This window comes from Rutidosis leptorrhynchoides, chromosome 2, assembly GCF_046630445.1.
Source record: "Rutidosis leptorrhynchoides isolate AG116_Rl617_1_P2 chromosome 2, CSIRO_AGI_Rlap_v1, whole genome shotgun sequence".
In the NCBI taxonomy this organism is placed as follows: Eukaryota; Viridiplantae; Streptophyta; class Magnoliopsida; order Asterales; family Asteraceae; genus Rutidosis; species Rutidosis leptorrhynchoides.
The window spans coordinates 356,882,905-356,901,321 of NC_092334.1; the positions used below are offsets into that span (position 1 = coordinate 356,882,905).

An 18,417-nucleotide genomic window follows, 5' to 3' on the forward strand; every position below is an offset into this window, starting at 1 on the left:
AAACTGCGGTCGACCCACGGCTGACCGTGGAGTTGACCGTGTACCTTGTTTCGTGGAACCAAGGTACAGGGCATCCCACGGTCTGACCTGCGGTTGACCGTGGACCCAGCCATGCTCCTTCAGTGTTTTTCAAATTACTCTTTTGACTTAACGATTTATTGGTCGTTTGTTAGAGATTGTGTAGGCTTGTGAACTTGTGTTGTTCAATACATTGTTTAAGCACACAAGACTTGGTGTCATCATTAAAACAAAGTGGTTAACATTTTAATATTATCATTGGATCACTAGCCAACATTCTCCCCCTTTTTGATGATGACAAACCTATGTAAAGTGTGCTTAAGCATACAATACAACACATATGTTAACATCACTTACCATACACTTTCTCCCCTTTTTTATCGAAGCAAAAAGGTTAGCTCCCCCTGGAACTAAGCGCGCCCTAGAATAATGCTCCCCCTTGAACCGTACATAGCAGAAGATATTATGGCTCCCCCTTGAAACATACATAGTCATAAGATTAAGTAAGGAGTGATATGAACTCAACAAGTTATATAAAGTTTTAATCAAGGGTTAGTGCATACAGATAATAATATAATATATGGAAAGCGTAAAAATAATTGTGTGTCATACATAACTAAGATAGTGGAATGAGCACTTTGAACAATATATGTGATTGTTAGAGAGCATGTAAGATCAAAAGTGCGTATAAACCACCACATATCAAAGTTAATGAATAGTATAGCATGAATGTGCGATATAACATGTAGTGAGCAGAAGACTTAGTATATCATGCAACACTATCATAAAGTACCAACATTACTCTACTAGTTCTACCAATTTCATGCATGTATAGAAGCAAGTAGGCTTAAACAAGCATGTAGAACCATATAGCATAGCATGGTATACATATTGCACATAGCACAATGTGGAAACATAAGTGAGAGTAGCATGCAAAAACTAATATACATAAGATCAATTGTCAAGCAAATAATTATGGATAACAATCATATTTATAAGCTTAGATGGTGGAGCATGTATGAAATAAAGTAGGTTCAAACAAGCATGTTAAAACACAAGCATAACATAGCATCGTAAACAAGTAAGAGTAGCTCACATAATCATATCACGCAACACTATAGATACTATCATAGTAGTCTCAAACAAACATGTAAGGACACAAGCATGGCACACATATGGCACATAACATAAGCATTGCATGTCAAGCATATTTTACCTAATATAAGGATAGCATGTTGAATACATATTGTAAGAATACAAGTAAGAGTAGCATTGTGAAGCAAATATACGTAATAATCATGCATAACGATCTAATTTATATATAAGCTTAAAACATGCATGAGGCACATCTATTCAACATTATGAGCATACTAGTCGAAGCATGTCAAGTAATAGTGATCAATAAGGTAGATATGTTAAGTCACTAAGTTTCAGATTATTCAATTACGAGCATATCTCTTTGTATACTTGGTGATGAACATATGTCTAACCTAAACATATAGAGCATGTTAATATATCACTTATCATGTAATGATCAAAGCTAAATTGGCATTCAAATAATCCCTTATTAGGTTGACTAGTCCAATTTTATCAAGAGAATGCACACATATATGAGTTTCGGAAGAAGTGGTACCTTAATCGAGAAAAGTTTGTTTCATCCATAAGCCTTGAGCACATGATATTTCAATCGCTATATACTCGACTTTGGTAGTGTAGAGAGAGCTATTTGTGTTAGATCCTTTAAGAACCAAGAGGTTATGCATAAACCAACTAATGCACATACACCACTCTTCTAAACACTAGCGATCCACCATCATCCGAATCTCCAAGGCACATGATATCCATGATGCATAGAGCCCTTTATATTTCTCAAAAGATCTTTTTAATGGCTCGAAAGTGTGACATATTTGGACTTTCCTTTGCATGGGTGATGAGCATAACAGTGCGTTTGAAGTCTCACATGCATTGTTAGAAATATATCCATACATAGAACTCAAGAATAATTTTCATTGTGGTAGCATATATCACATCTAAACAAGAAATCATGCATAATAAAATCAATTAGAATTCAAACTACAAGTATCAATCATGCATGGCAAGCAAGTAATCATGATAATTAAAGAAAGGCATGTTCCATGCCATGAATATTGATGAGCATATCCTAAATAAGTAGATCAGGTAGGCATTTAACTTGCAAATAAATATCAAAATATGATATATGTTAAATCACTACTTATTTAGTTATCTTTTCAAATATAGCCCCAGAGTGCACTTAAATGATATAACGTAACAAGCAATCACATGTTAATAAATCATAAGCATGTAAGAATATAAGCATGATGAAAAATATATGGCATGTTGGATGTCGCTAATATTAAGCATAGTATCCTGACAAATAAAATTCAATTAGCAAGTTAATGATCCTTAGGTGTGTAGGGTAACATTTTTCAAGGTGATTTCAAGCAACATAGGTTTCAGAGAGTTAATTCAAGTTGTCAAGCATGATAATCATATGAGCATTTAAGTATGACATGTAGATTTGCGCATACAAATATAACAAGTAGATGTTGTACACATAATCATACATGCAATGAAAGCATATATGGCACATATTGATAAAACAAAGATTATGCGGTTTATACCTAGTATATAAAGAGCAGAAGCCTAGAGTTAAGCCTAGAGTGTAAAGCATACAATAAAGCATTCAAGTTTCTCTATCAAGTATATTCCAAACTTATCATCCATGAGTTCAAAGAGCTTTTCTCAAGGAAAATGGTTAATTGGATCAATAACCAAGTCATTAACATTTTATTCTCATGCTTCTTAGCAAATAATGTATTACCAACTTTTACCATTTCACACACATGATCAAGCAAGTATTTCTTAAGTCTATCAAGATTTTCAAGATGTAAAAATATAGCCTTTTCATGTATGTTCGATTAATCCTGAAGGCTAATCGGATGTCTATTTAGACCTAGTTAATTTTTGCTTTCTAAAGAGTATCATAGAGACGTACCTACCTTTTAGAATCACACCTTTACCTTTGAGTGAGAATTCAACATTAATTTTCATAGGTGTGTCTAAAGCCTTAACACTTATCAAACCTAAATTTTGAGTGTATTCTTCAGGTTTATTTAAGAGTGCTCTCTTATAGTCACTTTGATTCATGAGTTGAGTATGACTTTGAGAACACTCATCATACTTACGTCAATCTCATTGTGTATAAGTTTAAGACTCAAGACAAAGAGTTTGAATAAACATTTATGTGGGATAAGATTATCTAACTCTCTAACATATAAACTGTAATACCCCGTCAGAATCGACTAACGGCGTATTAACTCTGGTCCCACAGTTAACGGTCACACCCTCTATATGAAACGCGGCCGAAAAACATTTGCATTATATTTCAAATAGCAATGTCATTAAATGTAAAGTAATTCCAAAAACAGTTTAACTTTAATGACCAACGTAAATAATCCCAAAATATTATTTTAAGTAAATGGTTTTCAAATGCGAATGTAAGTTCTTGAAATAAGAAATGAATAATCATGCAGGACTTCACTCCAGTGTATGCATCAAACAAGCATATAGACATCAGATAGCAGAAGCAATACCTCTAAGGACCAGAGATAAAAACATGCGAAAAGTCAACAAAATTGCTGAGTGAATCTACAAATTTAGTAAAACATTTATCGTAAGTTAGGCCACGATATTTCATTGAAAGCATCGTATCGACCCACTTGATGTGATTATATATTAACAGTGTTTTTGATTTCGAAATATATAATTAAGATATGATTAATGACTTGGATTATATCATTCTCAGGTGATAAAAGAACGAAGAAGACTCAGTAACATTAGACCACTGAGTTCTTGCTGGTTATCGGTGAGTGGGACTATCCTTACGGATATTGGTATTTGGTAACAAGTGTAGTTACTACCCGCTATTTTGCTTAATATAGATTATGATAATCTATGTATGCATGTTAATTATTGTTGTAATGATAAGTAGTAGGTTATACTACTGTTATCAGGTTTTCGCTTAGATTGAAATAGTAGAATGCCTGATTAGATTTCCTTGTGGTTATTAGTGATGTTACCTACGGTGAGATTGTAGGTGGGTTATGTGCACATTAGGGAACTGGCCGTGTATAGAAGGGTCAGTACCGTCCGTGTATAGAAGGGACGGAAGAGGTCAACCGTGTATAGAAGGGTTGGGCTCGGGGGTTATTGTACGAGCAGTATATTGCAATTGACGTATGTAAACGTCAGGAGAGGTATACTGTGGGACAATAACTGGAGCTATCAGTACGACTCTAGCTTGATCAGCTAGTAGTTGTAGATCTGGCAGGGTCAACGATCCTCTTGGGGTTTATAGCCTTTAGAGCTATGTATAGCCGTTAGTGCTATGAGAGTGAATAGCTGTGTAGAGCTATTGATATCATTAGTGAGTAGCTATGTATAGCTATGGATACCTTTATTGTATAGCTATGTAAGGTTATGTTAGTGTAATGCCTTTGGTGCCTTCACTGAATAGCTTGTTGATGCTATTGCTACACTGTTAATTGAATCACTGCCTAGCTCTGTATGATATGGAAGTGTAATGTTATATTATACAATAGCTATGCAATGCTATGTCCACATGCCCGTGACCAGATGCATGCTCCCTAAAAGCTAGGCTTGGTACCTTGTATTATTATCTATTGAGATATCACACTCACTTAGCGTTGTGCTAATCCCCCACATTTTCTCCCCTGCAGGTTATATTGTTTTACATGCTAGGGACGGGAGAAGATATACTTTGATTATGTTTGACACATTGAAGAACTCTGATGTTTGAGATGACTATGCTTCACTGTTTTGAAAAGTAACACCAGTTGAACTGTAATGGATAGTAACATATATGTTTAACATATGCTTATAACCATGATTTTATAAAATGACATTCCGCTGTGTATTTATAAAAAATAAAAATATGTACGGTGTTACAAAAAACACAATCAATGGATACTAGAGTGTAGAGGATGAAGCAAGGAACAACTTTGGTGTTGAAGGTCTTAGCAAATAATAACTTTTGATGGTGGTATTGGTGATGGTGATGTCGACTGCACAAAGGGGGATGAGGGAGCCAAAAAAGTGGACTAGGTTAGGGATAATGAGAAGTCTGTAGAAACCCTTGCTAGTTAAATTAAGTTTAGGGCCTCACTAAAAGACCACTACTAGTCCACTAAGCCCAAAATAGCAAACTAAAGGGGTTAATGGGGTGGTTTGGCCAATGGGGCCCACTAGGGTGTTCCTGGGCTCGTTTTTGTTATTTACTTGTATGCGCGTGGTCTGTTTCGAGTACCGTTAACCATACCAGGTCCCTGAAACGTTAACCGGACGTTGAAACGCAATCCACGGGTTTAATTCATTAAATACTCAATAAATTAAATAAGTTTTTCATAAAGTAAATAATTATTAGAAATAATTATTTTATTAAAAACGTGTGTTCCGTAAACTGAAAAGCTTTCTATTCGGTTATCGTAACCGTGTCGTTTTTTAAGTATTTCGTTATCCGAAACAAGTTTATCAATTAATATTTATTCAAGTAATCCACTAGGATCAAGTATGCATTCAAAACAGTTAAACACATAAAGTTCTATGTAATCACCGTTAATAATTAACAGACAAGTAACGATAGTAACGGGAAAAGTAGGGTTGTTACATTACCCATCTGTTATTGAAAATTTCGTCATAAAATTTTAGTACACGTTCGCCGAAGTCGCCTCCTCAGGAAACAGTTACAGATACTTTAGTCTCATCTGATCTTCACGCTCCCACGTGAATTCTGGTCCTCTACAGGCGTTCCATCGAACTTTAACTATCGGGATTCTGCTTTGCTTTGCCCGGTTGACCTCACAGTCCATTCTCTCAACGGGTTCTTCAACAAAATGAAGCTTTGTATCAACTTGTATCTCTTCTAAAGGAATCACTAGACTTTCGTCTGATAAGCACTTCTTCAAATTAGAAACGTGAAAAGTGTCATGAATTTCGCTGAGTTCTTGTGGTAGTTTCAGTATGTACGCTACCGGTATAATCCTTTCGGTTATCTCGAATGGTCCAATGTATATTGGACTTAGCTTGCCTCGTTTACCCAAATGCACCACACCCTTCTAGGGTGATACCTTAAGCATGACTTTATCTCCAATCTAAAATTCCAAATCTCGCCTTCTAACGTCAGCATAACTCTTTTGATGACTTCGAGCCGTTTTTAGTCTCTCTTGTATTTGTAAGATCTTCTCAGTTTTCTCGTGTATGATCTCTGGACCTGTCAGTTGACTATCCCCTAGTTCAGTCCAACATACGAGAGACCTACACTTCTTTCCATAAAGTGCTTCAAAAGGCGCGGTCTGTATACTCGTGTGGTAACTGTTGTTTTATGAGAATTCTGCCAGTGATAGATGTTTATCCCATCCGCTTCCAAAATAAATAACATGTGCCCTCAGTATGTCTTCTAATGTTTGGATGGCTCTTTCGCTTTGGCTATCAGTTTGTAGGTGATACGCTGTACTCATGTCTAAACGGGTTCCCGTTGCATTTTGTAAGGTTTGCCAGAACCTTGAAGTGAAACGGCTATCACGATCGGAGATGATGGACACAGGCACACCATGTATAGAAACAACTTCCTTTATATAAACTCGTGCCAATTTTTCCATCTTATCGGTTTCTCTTATAGGTAGAAAGTGAGCAGACTTAGTGAGATGATCCACAACAACCCAGATGGTGTCGTAACCTCCCACTATTTTTTGTAGCTTTGTGATAAAATCCATGGTAATACATTCTCACTTTCATTGGGGAATCTTTGGCTGTATCAGCAGTCCTGATGGTTTCTAATGTTCAGCCTTGACATTGGTGCAAGTCAAGCACTTCTCGACATAAGTAGCAATGTCAGCTTTCATGTTGGGCCACCAATAATGTGCCTTGAGATCTTGGTACATCTTGTCTGATCCGGGATGAATTGAATATCGTGACTTATGAGCCTCTTCTAACACAAGCTCTCTCAATCTCCCGAATTTCAGTACCCAGATTATGTCTATGAAGTATTGAGTTCCATCTTCTCGGACGATAAAGTTCTTATCCAATCCTCTGAGTGACTCAGTAACAATTTTCCCTTCTTTCAATGCTTCAAGTTTTGCGTCGCGTATCTGAGATGTAAGGTTCGCTTGGACAGTTATATTCAACCCTCTAACTCGAAGAGGTTTAGCCTTCTCTTTCCTACTCAAGGCATCTGCAACAACATTAGCCTTACCAGGATGATAGCGAATCTCACAATCATAGTCGTTCAGTAGTTCTACCCAACGTCTCTGCCTCTTGTTGAGCTGTTTCTGATCAAAGATATGTTGTAAGCTCTTGTGATCAGTGAAAATTGTAAACTTAGTACCATACAAGTAGTGTCTCTACATCTTCAGTGCAAAGACTACAGCACCAAGTTCCAAATCATGTGTCGTGTAATTCTGTTCATGTATCTTCAATTGTCGTGATCCATAAGTAATCACTTTCTTCCGTTGCACCAACACACAACCAAAACCCTGTCGTGAAGCATCACAGTATATCACGAGATCTTCATCCCCTTCGGGTAAAGACAAAATCGGAGCAGTAGTCAATTTCTATTTTAACAACTGAAATGCAGACTCATGTTGCTCATTCCACTCATACTTCTTACCCTTGAAAGTCAATGCTGTTAACGGTCGAGCAATAGTAGAAAATCCCTCAATGAATCTTCTATAATAACCGGCGAGACCTAAGAATTTCCGAATCTGCGTTGGCGACTTAGGAGTCTCCCATTTCTTGACCGTTTCTATCTTCGCAGGGTCAACCTGGATACCATTAATACCAATTTTATGCCCCAAAAATTGAACTTCTTGAAGCAGAAGTCACACTTCGAAAATTTTGCGTACAACTGCTCTTTCCCGAGAATCTCTAATATCAAACGGAGATGTTGTTCGTGTTCCTTTTCGTTCTTAGAATATACCAGAATATCATCAATAAACATAATAACAAACTTGTCTAGATATGGCTTACACACACGATTCATGAGATCCATGAACACTGCCGGTGCGTTTGTCAATCCAAACGAAATTACTGTAAATTCATGACGTCCGTAGAGTGTTCTAAATGCTATCTTCAGTATATCTATCTCCTTTACTCTCATCTGATGGTAACCTGACCTCAGATCAATCTTAGAGTAACATCCTGATCCTTGCAACTGATCAAAAAAACATCGATCCTCGGTAACATATATCTATTCTTGATAGTTAACTTATTCAGTTCCCTGTAATCGATACAAAGTCTCATAGATCCATCGTTCTTCTTTACCAAAAGAACTGGAGCTCTATCTCTGAAGTCCTTGTCCATGTAGCCCGCCTTCTTGCACTAGTCACAAATTAAAGCATTGCGACCCTGATGTTCTTCGCCATGGGGAGCACTTCGACACAGAATAGCATAACAGGCTATTTTCAATAATAAACTAAGCTATAGTCAAATATACTAGCAACGAGCAATGATGCATTACAAATAATATTAAATCGTAAAGATTATAGTAGTGATAGTAATAAGTAGCAGTGGTTTGTAGTTCTTAGTAGTGACAGTAGTGATGAAGGTGAGTAGTAGCAACATCAATACTAAGTAGTAATAAGAAGTGATAACAGTAGTGATAATAAACGTTTACAATTCACAACAATTATTAATAGATCATCACACATCACAGAATAATAGTAAAACAATCACCATAATTATTCATTCAGTATTCATGCATTAATAAATTAATAAAAATATTCCAAAAGTCATAACATAAAAACCATGCATTCGAATAGTAAAAAGCACATCAATCAATGTATGTGCGAACACCAAGTAAATAAGTAATAATATGAAATAATATCTAGAAAAGTGGAACGAGTCCAATAGAGCATTTCTATTTAGATTTTCAAAGTTCTTTCAACAGTCACTCGACGATCCTTTCCAAGTTCTCAACTCTCAGCTTAAGGTCGTCGGAACCATTGTCATTTGTAGCAGTAGTGGAGGTACTAGGTTTTGATGTAGAAGTATCATAGGGATGGAAAATATGGCATTCTTGAAGTGTTCTGTTGTCACGTGAAAAATTCTGCCAACATAGGTTCATGTTTCGTGCTGGCCCTTTTGGTATCCTACCGGATTTAAGTCTGTAGGGGTTATCATATGTAAGACCCTGTTTCAGTTTCAGTCCGGTTCAGTTGATTGGGACACCGTCCAAGTTTTGGGATGCCGTCCAGTACTGAAGAGTGGGACGCCGTCCAATATTTGGGACGCCGTCCAAATGGTCTGTCGGGCCAGCTGTGTAATTTTAAGATTTTAAAAGGGGTATGTTGGTCTTTTCATTTGGTGGCCAGTTTTAAGCCACAAATGGGCAAGGTTGAGCTCATTCAATCTTATCTTCACCAACATAAATACTTTCATCCATATCTAGTAAGAGAGTAAGAGTTTAGAGAGAGAGAGAGAGAGCTTGATTTGGAGAGGAAGGAGTCGGATTCTCGCCAAAGCTCGGGTTTTAAAGTTGTTCATCTCGTTAACGGCTACGTTGTGGTAGTATTGGTAAGCTCAAACTCTGAATTTCATTTGTTAGATTTGATATTTGATCGTGCATATATTTTCCGAGAGGTTAATATGCATGTTCAATACGTTTAAAAGAGGTTTAAGGATCTTAGAACTTAGCTCTCCGGTCTGGCTACCGTGAATAACCGTGTAATTATTTTTTGTTGAGCCCTAAGTCCCTTGTTGGGAAGGCATTGAAAACAATTTGTATATGTAATAACTTAGTGCTATATATGTTCATGTTATGCATGCGTTGTGTATTTCATTGTTTATATATCGCGAATCAAAACAAAGGATGAACCGCATGCCTATGCGCCCAAGTTAACCAAAACTCATGAGCATACATAGGTACTGCGTAAAATAAACCAATAGTTTAGCAAATTTACCCTTACTTTTTTAGACTCAAAAGCTACTGCGTTCTTGCTTTGTCATATGCTAGAGGTGCACTTTAGCTGTATGGTAAGCAACGCAACTAAAAACAAATCAATGCTTTTTTACTTAAGAGTTCCTCAAGCAAACCAATGCGAGAGTAAATACGCACAAGTAAACCAATGCTTGTATTTTTAAGTCGATTTGGCAGCCATCTAGTCTGCGTGGCGCTTGGTTAGGGGAAAACTGATTCCCTTCACCTGTCGTTAGTGTCTAGCCTTGTAACCAAACAGGCTTCTGTCGCACGGGGGCTAGAGGACACCCCTTAAGTAGGCAGGAACCGCATACAAGAAATATATATACAAAAAGAGTATGCGCGAGTAAATATTTTAATTGGCATTAATCATGATTACAACCGTGACACATCCAAACGAACGAAAATTACATAGGAAAAAATAATGTGCTAAAATATTTGGAGTGATCAGGTCCAACCAGCTACATGTAACATTTTTCAACAACGTCGCGTGCCAAGTGCGCTTCACAGGCTTTCCATCTAATGTCGTGAGATGGTATGCCCCGGTGTTGCTTGCTCCTACTACCTTGTATGGACCTTCCCATCGGGGGCCCAATTTCCCAGTATCTTCCGCATGACTTGCGTCATTTTGATGCCAAACCAGATCCCCGCACTTATAAGAGCGAAAACGCACACGCTGATTATAGTACTTTGCGATTTTCTGCTTATTATTAGCTTCATTAACCGCCGCAGAGAGTCTGTGCTCTTCCAGCAAATTAAGGTTTTCCTGCAAAGCTTCTGAGTTATTTTGCTCGTCAAAATTCTGTATGCGGAACGCTGGTACCCCAATCTCTGCGGGTACAACAGCTTCCGATCCATATAACAGACTGAACGGAGTTTCACCAGTGCTTGCTTTGGTGTTGTTCTATGCACCCACAATACCTTTGGTAGCTCGTCCACCCAACCAATTCGATCGTGGCCTAATCTAGCTTTAATTCCAGCTACTATATCCTGGTTGGTGACTTCGCACTAGCCATTCGCCTGTGGATGCGCAATAGATGTAAAAGTTTGCTTAATATTAAGCTCCGTGCACTAACTGCGAAAAGGATCCCCCGCAAACTGCGTGCCGTTATCGCTAACGATTTTGTTTGGTATGCCGAATCGACAGACAATGTCTTCCCATACAAAATTTCGCACCCTTTTTCCTAAAATTGTTGCCATTGGTCTTGCTTCAACCCACTTCATGAAATAATCAATTGCAACAATCAAAAACTTGATATTCCCTGCATGCGCAGATGTATGCGTAAGATACTGATGTAAGTAGCATATGTTAGAAAATAAATGATTATGTTACCTCGGCCTTTTGGAAATGGTCTGACTATGTCAATTGTCCTTTTTCAGAATGGCCACGGTGAGGAGACTGGAATCATTGGGTGCGCATGTGCTCTGCTGATAGGTGCATGTATTTGGCAGGACTGGCATTGCTTAACTATACGTGGGGTATCTGCGTACATGTTTGGCCAATAATAACCCAACCGCATAATCTTTGACACAATAGATCTGTACCCTGAATGAAGAGCGCATGCACCCTCATGCACTTCGCGTATAACCTCCTCTGCTTCGTTTGGACCAATGCACCTTAAATGTGGTCCTAAATAATTCTTTCGATACAGGACGTCACCCCTCAAGGGCATACATTGGTGCCTTGGTACGAACTTTCTTTGCTTCAACAGAGTCTGCGGGTGATGTGCCATCCCGCAGGAAAGCAATGATGGGTGTCATCCACGTTGAGCTAGATTCCTCAACAGGTGCCACTAAGGGCATCATAACAATGAATTTCACGTGTAGTTCTTCTATGAGAACTCTTTTCCCCAGATGATCAAAGGCCAATGCAGCCAATTTGCTAAGCGCATCCGCCTTCTTGTTTTGCCCTCGCATTACATGGGAAATTTGAAAAGCCTCAAACTGGTCAGTGAGGTTATGAACAAGCAACATATATTGTTGCATGGCTATGTCATATGCTTCAAAATCTCCACTAACTTGGCTGCATACCAACTTTGAATCCACATAAGCGTGCAACACTTTAACATTTAATTTATGCGCAATCCGCATACCTGCTAACAAAGCTTCGTATTCTGCTTCGTTGTTTGTAACTGCAAAATTAAACCGCAGAGCATATGTATGCTCTTCGCCATCCGGGTCAGTTAAAATTATGCCTGCACCCGCGCCAGCAGCGCAACAGGCACCATCGGTGTATAACTCCCATGGTGTCAAATTTGGTGCAGGCGTATCCTGATGTTCGACTGATGATTCAACATCCGCAGGTAACTTCGCTAGGTAATCCGCAAGTATTTGACCCTTAACCGCGCTTCGCGAAGAAAAATTTATTTCGTGTTCGCCTAACTCAACTGCCCATTTAGCCATTTGGCCAGATATCTCAGGCTTATATAGCACCTGAAAGAAAAATGATTGCGTTAGTCAATGCGGTATTCCCGGACATTGCCGCAAATTAGGTGTTTACCAACCTGTTTGGTTGGCTGATCAGTTAGTACCACAATTGGATGTGCTTGAAAATACCGACGCAAATGTCGCACTGTGTGGACTAGCGCATACACTAGTTTCTCCATTGGTGAATAGTTTACTTTACTTACTGTCAGCGTCTTGCTTACGAAGTAGACCGGCATTTGCGTATGAGAAAACCTCAGCGTTACGAAATAAATAATTCGTAAATAAAATAAATAAAATAAAATAATGGATTACCTTTCCGCGGTCCGCGATTAGAACCGAGCTAACAACCTCTTTTGATGCCGCAAGGTACAGCGTAAGTGTTTCTCCTGAAACTGGCGCGGTGAGCGTTGGTAATTCGACAAGTAACTTTTTCATCTCTTGAAAAGCTGATTCTGCTTCCTGAGTCCATACAAAGTCTTTTTTCTTTAAACAATTCTTCAAAGTATTGAAAAATGACAACTGCCTTTCTGCGGCTTTTGACAGAAACTGCGTAATCGCCGCGAACTTCCCGATTAGACTCTGCACGTATTTCTTTGCCCTTGGAGATGGTAAACAATCAATGGCCTCAATCTTTTTGTGATTCGCCTTGATTCCCCGCGCCATCACCACATGACCTAGAAACTTGCCTTCCTCTTCCCCAAAACTACACTTGAGCGGGTTAAGTTTCATGTTGATCCTGCGTAAAGACGCAAATGTTTCTAGAATATCTGCGAGCATTTCTTCTTCGATGTTACTTTTAATTACCAAATCGTCGACATATGCTTCAAGATTTCTCCCGATTTGGTGCTTGAAGGTTGCGTCAATTACGCGCTGATAGGTAGCTCCTGTGTTCTTTAATCCGAAAGGCATCTTAGTATAACAATAAATACCCTACGGCATATGAAAAGCAGTTTTATCCTCATCTTCCGCAGCCATGAGGATTTGGTGATAACCCTTATACGCATCCAGAAAGCATTTGTATCGAAAACCCGACAACGACTCTACCTTCCAGTCAATCTCCGGGAGAGGGTAATTGTCTTTAGGACACGCTTTGTTAATGTCCTTAAAATCAACGTACATCCACCAGTTACCATCAGCTTTTTTCACCAACACAGGGTTAGCAACCCATGTCTGGTACCGCACTTCCCGCAAAATGTTTTCTCTGACAATATTATCAACTTCTGCGCATAACCAATCACTGCGCTCAAGGGCCATGTGCCGCTTCTTATACCTAACGGGCGTGAGTGATGGGTTAACATTCAACCTATGTTCCGCAATATCACGCGGGACCCCAGTCATGTCTGATTCTTGCCATGCGTTAGCGGACAATATACCGTGCAATTTAGCTTTGGTTTCAGCTGACAAGCCTGCGCCTATTTTGATACGCTTGTCAGGATGCAATCGATTAGCTATGACTGTACTACCTTTAAGTTGCTCTCCTATGCTGGGAGTGCTTACATGCACAACTGAACCACATAACTCGGTTGCTTGATGTGACGCAATTGTGGCAATTCCACCCATGGTACGAAACTTGATCAAGCCATGCACTACTGAGGGTATAATGTTAAAATGCCTTATGAAATTTCTCCCCAGAAGCGCATTGTAGCGCGAAGTCGAACGTACCACATAAAAGTCAATTAACTCGCTTCTAACCAACTGCGGATTCTTGTCATCCGCAGGCTCTACTACAAGCTCTATGCGGCTAAACGGCCACGAGCTTTCCCCAGAAAATCCTGATAGCGTAATGTTGGGCTGAAGTAGCTGCGCTTTGACTTCTGCGGGAAGAAAACGATAGCAATGTTTGTACATAATGTCGACACCACTTCCGGTATCAACATGCATGCGTTTGATCTGTATACCGTGATCAGGAATGCGACACTTGATGATAAGGCTAAAAAGGAACATATATTTCATAGCATTATCCCCCAAGAAAGACAAGATTTTAGTTGCAATTGTTCCATTTTCAAGTGATATTCGTTTATATTAAATAAGTGCGAAGACAAAAGGCAGATTCGACAAATTGAAGACAAAAAGGTCCAAAAAGCTCAAAAGTACAAGATACAATTTAAAAGGTTCAAATTATTGATGAAGAACTTCTAAAAATGACAAGAGTACAAGTTACAAAACGCAAAGTACACGATATAAAATAGTACGCAAGGACGTTCGAAAATCCGGAACCGGGACATGAGTCAACTCTCAACGCTCGACGCAACGGTGTAAAAATTACGAGTCAACTATGCACAAGAATAAAATATAATATTTAAATAATTCATAATAAGAATAATATTAAATAATAAAAAGTTGTTAATTTAGCATAGTTCAGGGGTCGTAAATGAAAATTCAATTTCATATTTTGCCTATAAAAGGCGATGATTATCGATCAATTTAAAAGCATCCCTTTTTCTATCCTAAAAATCTATTATCAATATCAATATCTAAAAATCTCTATCATAATGTTAATGTAATAAGATATAACAATAATCTTAATTTTAATTTTAAATTATGATAATAATAAGATTTATGATAGAGATCGTTTGAGTGTGTAAGTCGAAATTCTGTCCGTGTAACGCTACGCTATTTTTAATCATTGTAAGTTATGTTCAACCTTTTTATATTAATGTCTCGTAGCTAAGTTATTATTATGCTTATTTAAAACGAAGTAATCATGATGTTGGGCTAATTACTAAAATTGGGTAATTGGGCTTTGTACCATAATTAAGGTTTGGGCAAAAGACCGACACTTGTGGAAATTGGACTATTGACTATTAATAGATGGGGGGTATTGTCTAATTGAGTGACAACTCATTGGAGTCTGTCGAACCTATCTTCAAATTAATTATCCTAATAATTAATAATGATTATGGTTGTCCTATTTAGTGACGTTCATATGGAATCTATTATAATCATTTAATTAATTATTCGGGTTGGGTAATTGATTATTCAAACTGATCAAGTGGGTAAATTAATATTCATATCTAATCAAAACAGGGGTAGATTACATACAGTGATAACTGGTGTAATTGTTGACAGAAGTGATAACTGCGTCACAGTTTAAATCCTTAATTAGTTGGAATATTTGACTTCGGGTATGAGGGTAATTTGACGAGGACACTCGCACTTTATATTTATGACCGATGGACTATTATGGATAAAAACCAGATAGGTATCAAATAAACCATGACAAAGGACAATTAACCCGAGTAACAATTAATTAAAATCAAAACGTCAAACATCATGATTACGGAAGTTTAAATAAGCATAATCCTTTTATTTCATATTCTATCGCAATTTTATTTATTGTTATTTTATTTATCGTCATTTATTTATTTTACGCACTTTAATTATTGTCATTTATCTTTACGCTTAAAAATATAAAATCGACAAACCGGTCATTAAACGGTAAAAACCCCCCTTTTATAATAATATTACTACTTATATATATATATATATATTTACATAAATATAGTTTTATAAAAATATAGTGTAATCACTAGCTCCCTGTGAAACGAACCGGACTTACTAAAAACTACACTACACTACGATTAGGTACACTGCCTATAGTGTTGTAGCAAGGTTTAGGTATATCCCATCCGTAAATTAATAAAACTTGTGTCATATTTTGTAGTATTTCCTAGTAAAAATAATACTATTTTATACCCCTCCGCTACCACATCAAGTTTTTGGCGCCGCTGCCGGGGAGCGCTAAAACGCTATATTTTTAATTATAATAATATTGAAATAGAATATAATAATATAATAATATTGAAATAGAATATAATAATATAATAATATTTTAGAATCAAAATTTGATACTTTTAAAAAGTCGTATTTATTAAATACTTCAGGGGTATATTATGTAACTTATAATTAATAATTTCTATCATGTCGCTTTCATGTGGATAGTAAATTAATTAATTTATTTTCATTTACTATTCATGAATAGTAAATGAATTAAAAAAAAAAGTTTTGGAAAAAAATTATAATTATAAAAAAATTATTAATTTGTAAAAAAAAAATCGTTTTTTAAAAAAAAAAAAAAAATCGTTTTTTTTAGAAAAAAAAAATTTCTTTTTAAAAAAAAAAAAAAAATTTGTGTAAAAAAAAAAATCGTTTTTTTAAAGAAAAAAAAAATTCGTTTTAAAAAAAAAATTGTAAAAAAAAAAATCGTTTTTTTAAAAAAAAAAAAAGTTTTAAAAAAAATTTATATAAAAAAAAAAATTTTAAAAAAAAAAATATTTTAAAATCCTTAAAAAACGAAATATATAAAAAAAAATAAAAAAAAAAAGTTTTTTTTTTATTACCTTTAGATTTTTAGACTCTAGTTACAATTTTTAGTATTAAGTTTAGTTTTGCCATAGTTATTTTTATTTCTAGAATTTTTAAGTTTGCCGTAAAATCCCTTAAGTGCTTATTCCTTAGACTAAGATTTATGTGCTTTAGAATTTTGCGACGCCGTTTTTCGCGCTACTTTCTTATTTTTATTTTTCGACGCCTATTTTTCGACCTTTTATTTTTCGACATTTTTCGACGCGTTTTTTTTTTCTTTCTTATTTCTCGCTATTCTAGTTTTAGGATAAGATTTTTATTCTACTTCTTATCTAAATTTCTTAAAATTACGAAAATTTATTTTAAGTGGTTAAATTGATAGACATCAAAATTTTCTGGTTCGTAGTAATAGTTGGATTTGTACGTGGACCGGGTTATTGGAGCCAAACAGTACTCAATTATATTGAGACCAAACGAATCCTGCCCCTCTGCTGCATCTTTTGGCTATTCGAAACGTGGGCAAAATCAGAAAAGTCTATTAATTGGATAACTTATATAATTTTTCTTTCCTTTTAAAAACTAATAGGATATTCAGTGAATGCACCGAGTAAAACGTTCACCACCTTTCATACGTTCACCACCTATAACTCGATCAAGACATCTAGCCAATATTGTCGCCGTTGATTTTTCTTTAGAATCGTCATCTAGTCGAACAAGAACTCCAACTCAAATTTCCGATAATCCATCTTTTGAACCCGACTTCACAATTAAGAACCCGGAGCATATTCAAGGACAATTCCAAGATCCTGAACCACTAATTATTCCTCCTGAGCCACAAACCATTAAATCAGAATCCTCTAGTGATTCGTATTCAACAAATTCAATTATGGAAGTAACGGAACCTCTAAGTATGGAAGATCGAATGAGAGCCACACGCACGGGCCAAGGTCACGCCATTATTAAGCCAGAAGTTAATGCGCCAGATTATGAAATCAAAGGACAAATTCTACACATGGTAACTAACCAATGCCAATTCAGTGGTGCACCGAATGAAGATCCTAACGAACACCTTCGTACGTTTAAAAGAATTTGTACACTATTCAAAATCCGAGAAGTGAAAGATGAGCAGATCTATCTCATGTTGTTTCCCTGGACTTTAAAGGGAGAAGCCAAAGATTGGTTAGAATCGTTACCTGAAGGGGCGATTGACACATGGGATGTTTTAGTTGAAAAATTTCTTAAACAATTCTTTCCTGCATCTAAAGCCGTGAGACTTCAAGGAGAAATTGTTACGTTCGCGCAAAAGCCAAATGAAACATTATATGAGGCGTGGACAAGATTCGAAAGGATGTTGAGAGGATGTCCTCAACACGGTTTAGACACTTACCAAATAGTACAAATATTCTACCAAGGTGTCAACGTTGCTACACGAAAAGACATCGACATAACAGCAGGTGGTTCCATTATGAAGAAAACCGCAACTGAAGCTTACAAAATTATTGATAACACAGCCTCCCACTCGCATGAGTGGCACCAAGAAAAAGATATTTTTCGTTCATCTAAAGTGGCTAGAGCCGATTCTAGCCATGACTTTGATTCCGTTTCAGCAAAAATAGATGCTTTCGAAAGATGAATGGAAAAGATGAATAAAGATA

The 18,417-nt window shown here is 36.8% G+C and overlaps 1 non-coding gene across 1 annotated transcript; it reads right to left on the reverse strand.

Moving 5' to 3' along the window:
• Nucleotides 1–18,032: 18,032 nt before the first annotated feature.
• LOC139895207 (small nucleolar RNA R71) lies at nt 18,033–18,139 on the reverse strand. Its single transcript, XR_011775669.1, has one exon. It is a non-coding gene; the product is annotated as a small nucleolar RNA R71 (small nucleolar RNA).
• Between the last annotated feature and the right edge of the window lie 278 nt (nt 18,140–18,417).